Below are 12,721 nucleotides of genomic sequence, written 5' to 3'. Positions count from 1 at the left end.
AACTCTGTTGAAGTCACGAAGAGTTTTTGTACAGGACAGGACGATTCCCTGTGTTAGCATCAGCTTGCATCCCTGAATCTTCACACGGGAGACATGGAGTAGAGCCCTCTCTGTTTCATTTTGAAACTAGCTTTGATATTAACACAATTACTTCCATATGGATAGTAAATGGATCTCATTTTCAGGCAGGGGTAATGTTGCCAGCTACAAAATTAATCAAAGTCTATTCTAATAATACTAGCTACATATTTCATGGATAATAATTTCCCTACTCCCAAAGCATCTCAAATATCTTCCGATATAATAGGTTGCTGGCTGAAAATGGGGAGGATTAAAACTACAAGAAAAATTAGGTCTGTAGTGAGATTATAAATAACATCAGTGTAGTACCAAAGTCGTCTTGTCTTTTCTTGTCTCATCTCTTCCTCAACAGTTGTCAGCCTTTCGAATGACAAACCCCACCACATTTGCCACTGGGTGTATGGACTCCTGTATGGTTTGCCTGCCTTGCTTTCAGTGTCCTGACCCTCATTGCAGCACCTGTGACATGCTATATAAATCTGTACTGCTCATTCCAGGGAACCATCCAGCAATAATTTAATAAACAGCAGATGTGAGATGAAATTAACTTAACGCTGAAGTGCAGGTTACAACCTGAGGGCCAGGTCCTGTGCAGCACTGAGCACCTCTCCATCACACAGCCAGCAATAGGGCAGCAGAAGGGCAATCATTCCTCATCAGGGTAAAACCGGCATCGCTCAGTCACACACAGCAGCCAAAATCCATGCAGCAACCAGAAACCCCCATTTCTTTAAACTCCTTTGCTTTATGAAATCTGGAGGGAGGGGGGACATCGCAGTTCATGCACCCCTCTGCTCCTCGCCAGGTTCAGCACCGCTCCGCTTGCACCCAGCAGCATTAAACAGGGGCGTCCTGGGTTACAGCCTGCCCAGTTCCAGCAACGAGCATCAGATACAGCAGATCCTACAAATTCCCAAAGGCTCATGGTGGGAAATAGGATTTCTAAAGGCCATTTTTCAAGGAGGCTGGTGCTTTGCACAGGTCACGCATTGGGCGACCAGACCCAAGGGACCAAAGATCAGCTATTCCGTTTTGAAAACCTTGGCCATAAATAACACAGGTATCCTTGACTACAGACCCTCCTGCACAGAGCTGATTCAAATCCCATGGACAAACCCCATCCATCTTTACCTTGCCTTGGTTTCTGTGCTGGCAAGCAGGGGAGCTGGCGAGCAAATACTGCCTTTGGATTAACCCTATAAATAATTTTGATTAAAAAAGGATTTCTGTCTTTTGGAAATTAATCGTAAATCATCAGTTCCTATAAGTGAAAGGTTTATCCCTCACCTCCCTGGCCCTATTTTTATACGATGTGGGGAATGAGCATATTTTACAGAGGTTTCTGTGCCTTAAAGTGACCTTGTTAAATCTCACTACCAGTTTCTTTCTGCATCATTGGGCCATAACAAAATTTCCATCAGCTCCTGTGTGTATTTGGAAGGCAATGCCTGCCACTGGTACATGTGCAAGGGACTCACTCTGACAGGGACAAAAGATGCCATTTAAAGGTTTTGACGATTTTTTTACTGGGGGAGAAAGCTGCAACTCTGGCTTGATTCTCACACCCAGCTCTGAGCCTCCTCATTATTATTATCTTCCTTTGTCTGGAAAAGATGTGGATAATTTGGGTAATCCAGATGTTCACAAAAACTGAATGCAAGCATCCAAGCTATTGAAGATTGCAGACTGAACTAAGCAGAACTAAGGCAGTGTTTCCCACAAGGTTTTCCATGAGATCTCAGACTTGTCCTTGGAATAAGGGCAAGCCAGTAATAAGCTTGAGTTAAATTTGTTTGGGTCATTTTGTAGAGTTCTATACTTTTACAAGGATCTGGTAACTCTTGAATCCACTGCCTCACATTCTGCACTCCTGCATATCTCTCTTATTTTATCCATTTCTCAAATAACTTTTGTCTTATAGAAGTCACTGACAAAAGGGGTTTGAAGGTCCCTGAGAGTTGGGTCCTTGCATGTAGGCTGTGGCTGAGCCCTCTCTCTTGCTGTAACTAGTTCAATATGGAAAAAATTCAGCTGCTCCAGGAGGCAGAGGCACGCTGCAGTGACATGGAATCCCAGGACTGCACATTTCCTTTGAATTTGCCCTTTCTCTCCACGATCTTGTCCTGGATGTCACTGTCAGCTCTCCAGGGCAAGCCCTTGGCCTCTGTTTACTTTGTAAAATGTCATCTGCATGTTTGAAGTGGGACATAATAATGGTAATATCTCCTTACTCGTTCCCTGTTTGGGCTTGACATGGGACAAAGTCAGTTAATGGAATGCTTGAGACACACCAACTGTACATTCAAATCTGATCTGATTTTTTTTCTCCATTCTTGCGATCAAGAAGATTTCTCTCTCCTATTCCTGTTTTGTCATCAACAGACACTTCAGGTGGAGCAAAAGCAGAGGAAGAAAACCAACACTGAAGGGGAAGAGATCTCCTTTCAGTGAGATGTGCACTGAAATGAGCAGAGCAGAGGGACGTGCAAAGCTGTTTCTCAGAAGAGCAGCTCGATCTGCCTCTGGGGAAATCTGCAAGGTACTGCTGGCCTCACAAGAATGACTTTGATTTATTCATATTTATTTCAGATTGTCAGTGAAGTGCCAGAAGACTTTGAAAGACATTTTTAACTACATCAAATATTTTTACCATGGAAGAGACTTCTGGCCATGCAGGGAAGATGAGACGCTTGCATGGGAGTAAAACAACAGAGAAAAAGCAAGTGTTGAAATTATTTCCAAAGCAGTAGATATGGTTATGAAGCTCAGGCTTCTCCAAGGCTTCTTCCCTTCTAGGAAGCTGGCTGTGGAGTGGGTGGGTTTCCAACCCTGCAGCACTTCTGTAGCCTCTGATTATTTCCTGGAGCATCCTCATGGCAATGGTCAGACTTCAGGAACAAAGGAACCACCATGGCTTTACACAGCTACAGCATCCATAGTGAGAAAACAGCTTCCCATTGGCAATGAGCAATGCATCTGCTGTGAGATGGTCCAAAGCTGCATCACCCACATGGTTCCTTTCTAGACTAGTTTCCATCACAAAGCGCACACAGTGAGCAGACAAAACTGGCAGCCTCTTGCCTGGCAGCCTGGCTCCAGGTCCTCAGGGCCACCGTGGGCACATGTCCTCCAGCCAGGGCAATACAGCCCTGACTCGGGGCAGCTCCCACGGTTCCAGCCATGCACAGATGCTCAATGGGGCATGAAGCAGATAATATATACACTTCACAGCAGGACAGTATGGCTAATGCAACATCTCTGCCTCCTTTCTCTGAGATGATTAAGATCTGAATCCAAGCACAAGAGCCCTAATGCATTAACCTATTGTGATGCTTTGAAATTCTCATGCATTACTGAGCTGGGATTTAAGAGAGTTCAGCACTTTACAGGATTAGCTCCACAACGAAGCTTTGGGGAGCATCCAGTTGTATTTACCTATGGACAGTCTGTGCTGATGGAGAGCAGGGGGAATTCTCTCACCACCTTTGTCTCCTGTCTGGTTCCCACATCTCCTCCGCTGCTGTGTAACACGGTGACCATCTTTTACTCCAACCATTGACTCATGGTGTCAACAAAATGCCCTCATCCAGACATTTCTTCTTCTTTGGATTTCTCCTCTTCCTCACTCAGACATATCCTGGGAATTTCTGAATAAGATTCATTATTAATAAAGCAACAAGAGGATTTGTGGCTCCTGCTATGCTAGAACAAAGCAACAAACAAAGTGAGCCAACCATTGAAAACAGAAGGGAAGCAATGCAGCAGGTCATGGCCTCATTAAGGCTTCCAGCTCTACAACTATTAAGGACCTCATGTTATAAATCAGATGAACCCCTACACCTTATTTGTAAATGCCAGGCTTCACTGTAAAGAGCCCATAAAGAGCAAGGAGGCAGCTTTGGCTTCTCTCAGGATCCAAGGAGATGGATTTTTAAATTAGAGAAGAGAAGCATGTCTCTCCAGACAAGTTTGTTCTCCAAGGATAGCTTTGGTTTCACTGAGCAGCTTTGTAGATCTAAATTAGGCTCTTGTCCTTCCTCACCAGAGGGCAAATGCTGCCCAATTTATTCGCTAAAGAGATCTGGAGTTGACTGATCATCAAATCCTTTCCCTTTTCTCTCCATAATCAGCGCCAGCTACAGATCACATCTTCCTAACCAGCCCAAACCTGTCTGAGGGCACTGCATGCTACAAGCAAAGCAGGGCTTGATAAGAGCCACAGTGTAATTAGCCAGATGATGTGGCTGAAGCAGTTACAACCTCCCCCGAGCTCCTGGCCTGATGTATTAATTTGAAGTGTAATACATCTGTTGAACACCCTGGGCTATGAAGGTCAGGGGCTCAGTGGTGCATGCACTATCCATCCAGCTGGAGAGCAGGAGCTGGGAGCTCCTCCAGCCACCCCCTGGCTGAATTGGTGGAGCTCAGGAGGTGTCACCCTGATTTGAAGCTCTTGACCCCAGAGCATAAACATGATCTAGAGCAGCACCCATGCCAGGCACTAGCACCCTGAGCAGAGGTCATTTTAGCCTGGCATGGAGAGCAGAGCAAAGCAGTCCAGGCCCTCTGATGACTACTTCAGGTGCTCTCAGCAAGGCTACTGTGAAGGCAAGGGTGAGATGGGCCAGAGACCCTGCTTCTAGCTCTGTCTTGGTGACTTCAGGCTTCGGTTTCCTGCTCACATCAGTATGAATGTGATCTGTGTCCTCTGTGCAAGAATCAGCATTAAAAAATGCAGTCAGTGCTTAAGTCTTGGTCATAAATATTGTGCTTGGCACCAAGCTTTGGCCATAAATATTTCCTTGGTTAACCAATAGGAAATGATAGCTCTTAAATCTCAATTGCACTTGAGTAGTAACTGGCTCACACTCATTGGCACTGGGGTCCTGCCTTGCTTGTGTGGGAGGTAAGGGCAGCTTTCCCACAGCTTCTGAAGCAACCCTGAAATGCCAAATTCTGATGATTTCCAGAATTCAACAGCATTTTGCCCTTAAGTTTGGAAGAGCTCAGATGAAACAAACAAACACCCCCAAAATATATATATACATTTCCTTAAGCTCTGTTCAAAAGCTTCCTGCAGTAGATGTAGTGACAGTTCTGTTCCAGCTTCTTATTTTTCCATCAGTCTCTTCATTATGGCTAGATTCATTCCTACATAGCTGACAGACAGTCTTAGGATGTGAACCTTCAGAAGTACTGTGCAAACAGAGGAGGAAAATTTTTTTTAGGAAATCTATGGAATTGGGAGCTGTTGAGATGCTACCATCCTGTCTGGTAGACTGGCTATAATCAAGCCAGTTGAGATGACCTTTGGTACCTACTATAAAGTCTGTGTTCAAAGTTAAAAAATAAAAAAAAAAAGGGAGGGTTCAGAGCATCATCTTTTTATGGCTGCCAGACAAGCTGTGGCCACACTCATTATACTGGTACCTGATCTGAGTGCTCCATCTCTCCAATGTGCACCTAGGGAGGTGGAGAGGGGGCAGTCCGAAAGCTCCAGAAAAAGATGCCAGTCTGAATTAGGGCCAAAGATCCTTTCTGCTTTCAAATCTCTTTTTGAGCAACAGCTAAGAAAATCTTTTGATAACAAGAAGGTAGCACCTGGTTTGTTTGCGTCCGTCTCCCACATTACTAGTACCTTCAGGCTCACATCTTCTTTCTGCTCATTAAGACACATGCTTCTATTATTTTCTTGCTGACTGGCCTACATGAAAAGAAACATCAGCCATCTGTTACTCCCACAGTTTTCTGGTTCACAAGGGTTTCGTTGATTAAGGAGGAAGTTTTTCAAAAAGGCACCCATTTCCCACTGATTTCCAAAACCTATACTATCTTCCTTTAAAATTACAGCTTGCCTGCCTGCAAAGCCGAAGTCCTGAGTATTAATAACACACCGACATTTACTTGGGTGCAGATTCATGTACAGCACATGTATTTGCACAACAGTTATTTGCAGCACTACATACTGCTCAGTCTGTGTAGAGGAAGACAAACACTTGATTTCAAGTGCCTTAAAATCTTTGGAGATCTGGACCATGCCCATCATTGCATCGTCAGAAGACCACAGCAGTCTCATGCTATTTAAGAACTTGGTTATTTTTTGCACTTTTCTGTAAAAATACTTCATTGTGATGTCTTTAGGCCTCATCCTGTCACTCTAAATATCCAAAAGTGCAGGGATATTTATACCTGTGCTGCCTCTTATTTTGCCAATGAAGATGATTAGGCTGGCATGACTACAAGTCCCCTCCCATCATGATGACTGTAGAGCTTGGAATTAGTATTAAGACACTTTGACATCTTTTATTCCTGATTCAATTCTTCTTCATTTGGCATAGACGAATGTCCCATATGGCCCATTGTTGGACCCTGCACCAGCTGAAGGGAAAGCATCTTTGATTGACACTTGAAAATACCAAGTTGTGCCTTTGGGCTGGCTCAAGCTGGAAATGCTCTTGGCAAATGAAAATAGTCATGTCTTTTTCATTTCATTGTTCAATGGGAAGAAGAGATTTTCTGCACTGAGCAGTATACATAAAAGTTTAGTCTCTAAGGGGATAAAACATTCCTCTTTTGATTTCCTGCAGCATATTTCCAACTGGAAACAGGTTTCAGATCAGTCATTCAGCTCTGAATGGAACTTGGGGGAATAGAAATCCATTCCCAGTTCTGGCCTCCAGTCTTAAAAAATCAAATGGCTCCTTCCTTCACAGGACAAAACTCTTGGTCTGAATAATCTCCTGCTCCATAGGTTTGAAACGCTCACATGGGATACCCACACCCAAGGAACACAAGACCTAGCACTTCCTCTCATCTGTGATGATGGAAATCCAACAGAACTCTTCAGAATGAGGGGGGGGTAGAAATCTGTAGGAGTGGACACTGCCATATTTCTTTTTGTATACCATCTCCAAAACCAAATGATATGTCTCTACTTACCTTCCTTGAAGTCCTCAAGAGTACCCAGATCATCTGGAGAAAAAGTTCATCCATTCTTTCAAATTTTGGCATTATGGAGCAGGAACGAAATGGAAAAGGACTCCCTAGACTATTTCATACAAAAATAGGTACAGATAAATGAGCAACAAATAACAAACCCGTAGCAAAGCTCGTTCTAATATTATTTTTTCTTGTAATCCTGATAAAAGCATTTTAGTGCAGTCAGAGACGAGCTGACTCATTTGTGGGCTGCAGCAAGAAGTAGAATTTGTGTAAAGGAAGAAGACGGGCATGGCAAAGACGGACATGCCTGTCCAGAAAGGGCTCATAATAGAATATTTGCAGTCCTTAAATATTCTCAGTCATGATCTTGTTACTGGCAGGGGAACCTCTTGGAAGAGGGTAACATGGAAATCACACATTACGTCCATTTTGTGGGACAAAAATCTTGGTGGCTGCAGAGCTGTTCCCATGTGGGAGCAATGGGCTTTGATCCTATGGCTTAGGTACAGATAATGCACATAATAAACTCCTCGAGCAACAGTTTTTAAATGGAAATCAGGCAGATGGCTCCACACAGCACAGAGTAAAAAAAAATCAATCATCAGCTATAATAGCAAATATAAAAGGATGCGCTGCCAGGACCTAAAAGCCATTTTCCTCTCTGTATTCAAACATCTCCAGCAGAAGAGTTTCCTGTGGCGCATCCTTTCTGCCGGTGAGAGATTTCTCATCTTTGTCCTTAATGAAGACTCAACTCATTGAGCTGAGCTTTGCTTTGTGCAAGGAAAAAAATGCTGACCACTTAACACAGAAACAACAGAGCCCACTAACATGAGTCATAGTCCAAGAAGCAGTTTTTCTTAAAAATAAGATTTAAAAATGTTTATGAGGTTCTTTTGAGTCCTTATTTGCCCCATCCAACAGAGGCCATACACTTCACCTCGTGACTAAGGCTTTTCACAGCTAGAAGAAAGAGAAAACAGAGAGGTTCTTAGATGCTTATTTAACTTCAGCGCTGAGGCTGTTGATGAGGCACCACAAGATGTGCAGTGCAGCCCTGGCACCCAGCAGTCCCAGCTCTCAGCCCCTCTGCCAGAGCCGCTGCTGCACTGTTTCAGGGGACAAGTAAGCTCAAAAAGCCAAAATTCTGGCCACATTTCAGCATGGCTCATTCTACCCTCAAAAATATTGCTTGCTGGAACTGTGGAAAACTTTCTAGATTTGAAAACCCCACATAACAGTAATTTTTTTGTTGCTGCGGTTTGCAATTTTTTTATTTATTTTCTTCTCCCGTGAGTGAAGGAGCTTTGGAATTCATGAAAGTGTTTTGTTGAGGGATATATGCTTTAAAGGACTGCCTCTGTGAGCAGACCCAGCCATTGTTTGCTCCTTTATTCATAGAAGGCAAACACAAATGTATAAATTACGCAGGCAAAAAATCAATGAGGCTTTTGAGGGGGGAATTCACTGAAACTGGTTTTGAAGGCAGAGAGCAGCTCAGCTTTGCTACAGCTAGTGACTCATAAGTACCGATCACACCAGCCCTGTAGTTTATTAAAAATCAAGTCAGGTCCCATGCAGAAGTGATGTTATTTTAATATCGCAATCATTTTGGCAAGGTGTAAATTGCTAGGTTGCAAGGAATGACGTTGCCTGAGGCAAGCTATCAGCTTTGTGGAGGGGGGCAGGAGATGGGCACAAGAGCAGGCAAGGGGCTGATGGTCTGAATATTTCCGTTAGGATCCCAATTGTAGCAACCAAAGCTTCAGTCAAAGACAATCATTGCTAGGATACAAGAAAATCTGTCCAGAGCCATAGCAACAACTTATTCCAAGCAATTCCCCGGACGTTCGAGGGGATGGTTCACCCCAGATCAGCACCTCAACTTCTTGGTGTTTATCCACGATAGACATTTCTTTACCCAAATATTCTAGCTGGCACCCATGAAAATTGATTAAATGGGAAAGCAGATGCCTACAGAAATGCTCCCTGCAAGGATCTCTGTTTAGGGAAGAGACGAGGGGCTCAGCAGTGTTGGTCCCTACATGGGAGCTCAGAGCCAGAAGATCCTTTTCCTTTATGCACGTTGTGGTTTAACCCCAGCCAGCAGCCAAGGACCAAGCAGCCGCTCTCAGCCCCACCTCCCTGGTGGGATGGGGAGGAGAATTGAAAAAACAGTAAAACCTGTGGGTTGAGATCAAAACAGTTTAATAATTGAAATAAAATAAAATAAAATAAAATAAAAAAACCAAAATATAACAAACCAAAACAATACTAATAATATAATTGTAATGAAAACGGAGACGACAAAAAGAGAGAGAAAGAAATAAAACCCAAGGCAGACAAGTGATGCTCACCCCCCGCTGACCGATGCCCAGCCAGTCCCCGAGCACTGATCAGCCCCTCCCAGCCAGCCCCCACCAGTTCATCGCACAATGTTCTGGGGGATGGAATATCCCTGTGGCTAATCTGGGTCAGCTGTCCTGGCTCTGCTCCCTCCTGGCTTCTTGTGCACCCCCTCGCTGGCAGAGCCTGGGAACTGAAAAGTCCTTGACTTAGACACTACTTAGCAACAACTAAACCATCAGTGTGTTACCAGCCTTATTCTCACTCCAAAACTGAACCCACAGCACAGTACCAGCTACTGAGAAGAAAGTTAACGCTATCCCAGCCAAAACCAGGACAGCACATCAAGTTGTAGAGCCCTTGCAAGGCTCTCCTTGCCCCTCAGATGCCATTGCTGTCTTTGGTGGAGACTTGAGCCATGTTGTGAAATGCTTTCCTTTAAAATTACAGGTTGTGGAGCCATAAAACATTGTATGTTTTATATTATTATTTTTAAAAAATATTGTTAATGCAAATTTGTAAATCTAACATTTGCAGTAAAAAAAAAAAAGAGGTTAAGAAATTGCACGCAAATCAAACATGAAAACAAAACTCAGCATCACCTTTAAAGCATCACGACTTTCACAGCATCTTAGATTTGTTTAGGTTGGAAAAGACCTTGAAGATCATCAAGTCCAACAGTGTTAAGCTTTTCTCAGGAGTTTTGAGGAACTGACACATGGGTTTGGTGAAAAGGTGCTGTACAAAAGAATTTCATCCCTCTCCCACCCACCCAGCATTGCACGTTGCCACCAGCAAAGGCAGTACCTGCCCCATCTGCATCGGGAACCAGCACCCACATTCCCACGTTGGAAAGACTGAACAACCAGCACAGGCAGGGAGGAGAGCCTGGGAAGGAAAAGTTTAACACCTCAAGAAATCCAGGCAAGAATGAATGTTGCTGCAGGGCATGTACTGTGCAGAGGGACAAGGTGGGATTTCAGTGGGCTTTACACTTTATTTTAAACACGGTGGATGTGCTTTGGAAGTCAAACTCATTTACCAAATATGATCCTGATCCAAATACCAGCAGAGGTGATATACAAGGCGCTGCACGCACAATAGCTTTGCTTCCGCAATTTCAGCAGTGAAAGCATTTGACACATCTCACCATGCAACTCTGGTTAAAAGTATAGGACCTGTGCCTCTGAAAACATACAGGTACCTTGAATATTCAAACTCATGTAAAAAAAACCTTAGCCATTGTCCCCTACACAGCACCTGTCCTTCCAGGGAGATGAGCAGAATAGCTTATGCACACTTGTGGTTACACAACTTGCAAATCAAACCTCCTTTCGACATGCATCTCTGGAAGACACACAAGATAAATATAGAGAAGTCAGTCTCTCAGCTAATTAAGCTCTCACAAAGGTGAACTGCTGTAAGTTTAATTAGCTTGCCAATGTTCCTACCGCAAGGGTGTTTAAATCAAAGTCAGCTTCATCTGGATCTAATTTGTAATGTACAGGAATCCAGAGGGGTGAGTAGTCTTTCACCTCTTGTTGGAAACAGCACATCATCACAAGAATAGGGGAAATAAGGTAACGACATCATCGGGGCTCCTCTAGACATCGTGGTACATTTTCCTGTTAAAATTATTCATCTGTTATTTAGCCTAACGTTGCACCCGGTTTTACTGAAGCTGCTTAGCTCCAAAATGCTATTGCTCGACTCACTTCAAGTATCAGTCCCAATTTAGCAGCAAAATACTTATGGAGGAGCAGCAGAGGGGCCCAGGGCGCTGGGTGCCCCTCCTAGGGAATGCCATCACAGGGGACCCAGCTGAAGGGTACCAGAGCTCCTGGTTTGCTTCCCCACAGACCGAGCTTCTCTTAAACAACATTTTAAACAGAAGATGCATTGGAGTTTTCCACAAAAGGTAGAAACCTGAGGCAGGGGAGAAGGGCTGTAAGGAATTCATATTTCACCTGACTGCACATTTCACCCGGTAGCCACAGCTGCTGGCCCCAGCCCAGGCTCTTGCCCAGGGAGCAGTGCTGCTTGCTCTGTGTGGGCACTTTGCTGCAGGTCCTTCTGTGTGCTGTAGGGAAACTTCATACATCAACATGAGCATTACTTTTAATTAAACCTTGAAACCATCATCTTTTCGAAGCTAAAGTGAAAATACTAGACATCAGCTGAAGGCTCTCCAGAGCTTGAGAGCAGAAGTGATCAAATGCACATGGAAAAGAAGTAAACACATGGTGACTATTAAAATTTGCAAATTGGGTTCTTTACTTGCTGTGTCAAAGCCTTCTCTTAAAAGCATAAATCCTCTTTTCAGAGTGAAGTATTGACTGTGACCAAAATTTCTGGAAGTTCCCAAGCTTTTTCCCCCCACCCTTAAAGAGGGAAGGTGCACTGCTGGCCACCACCAGCCCTGCTTTCCTCCTCCATGGTTAAAGCAGTCAGCTACCCTGGCTGCAAAAACATCGCCACCATCGGAGGCTCCTCCACTGCCCACACATTTACAAGGCAATAAGAGCACGGAAAGTTTCAAACAGGTTTCTAACCATTTCTCTAAATTTGGCCTCTTTCTGCGTCTCCGATACAGCCCACTGTGATGCTTCCCTTTGCGCACCGTGGTGCCTCTTTCTCTGTCACTACTCATCCCACAAGGCTCTGAGCCAGATGATGGGAAGCTCAGCAGGAGCATCCAAGGAGAAGGGAAGGTCAGAGACCATCATCACACTTCTTGAGCCAAAAGCTGCTGAACAGGAGCTCCTCTAGTTCAACATTAACAATAATTTTCCATGGCTAGAAAAAGAGCATTTTACTAGTTATTCTTCTATGCCAGACAGACTTCTTAGCTGGATAAACAGTGGCTTTATAAATGGACCAATTTAAATACACAGCAGTAAAAAGACCTCTTCCCTTCCTTTTTCCTTAGATCTAACATCTGAACACGTCAGCTGCTCTGGTCTGCCCATATGCAAGCTCTTACCCCCCAGTAAGTGAGACCTAATTGGAAAGCGTTTGCCATGGATGATTTTAATATTTTTTTTCTAAAAGCAAACCTTGTGAGTCTGAGGCTGTCCTAGACTTGAATAATTATAATAATGTTTCTCCCCTCTAATTTAATCTTATCCAGAGTCCTTTGATTCCACAGTAGCATCTTCCCATCAGTATCAACAAGCAATTAGTATTTTTGCTGAAACTTCTTTACACTTGCTTTTCTTTAAAATGAACAGAAGGTAGGGCTTCTTTAAAAAGAAAAAAAAAAAAAAGAAAAAAGGAAGAAAAAGAGAGAAACAGAATATGCTAGTAGGAAGGAATTACATAGTGCCTGGAAGAGAACAATTAATGTCCTCTG

This window comes from Falco peregrinus, chromosome 9, assembly GCF_023634155.1.
Source record: "Falco peregrinus isolate bFalPer1 chromosome 9, bFalPer1.pri, whole genome shotgun sequence".
Lineage (NCBI taxonomy): Eukaryota > Metazoa > Chordata > Aves > Falconiformes > Falconidae > Falco > Falco peregrinus.
The sequence above is the reverse complement of the archived record's forward strand: the minus strand, read 5'-3'. Positions refer to the sequence as shown.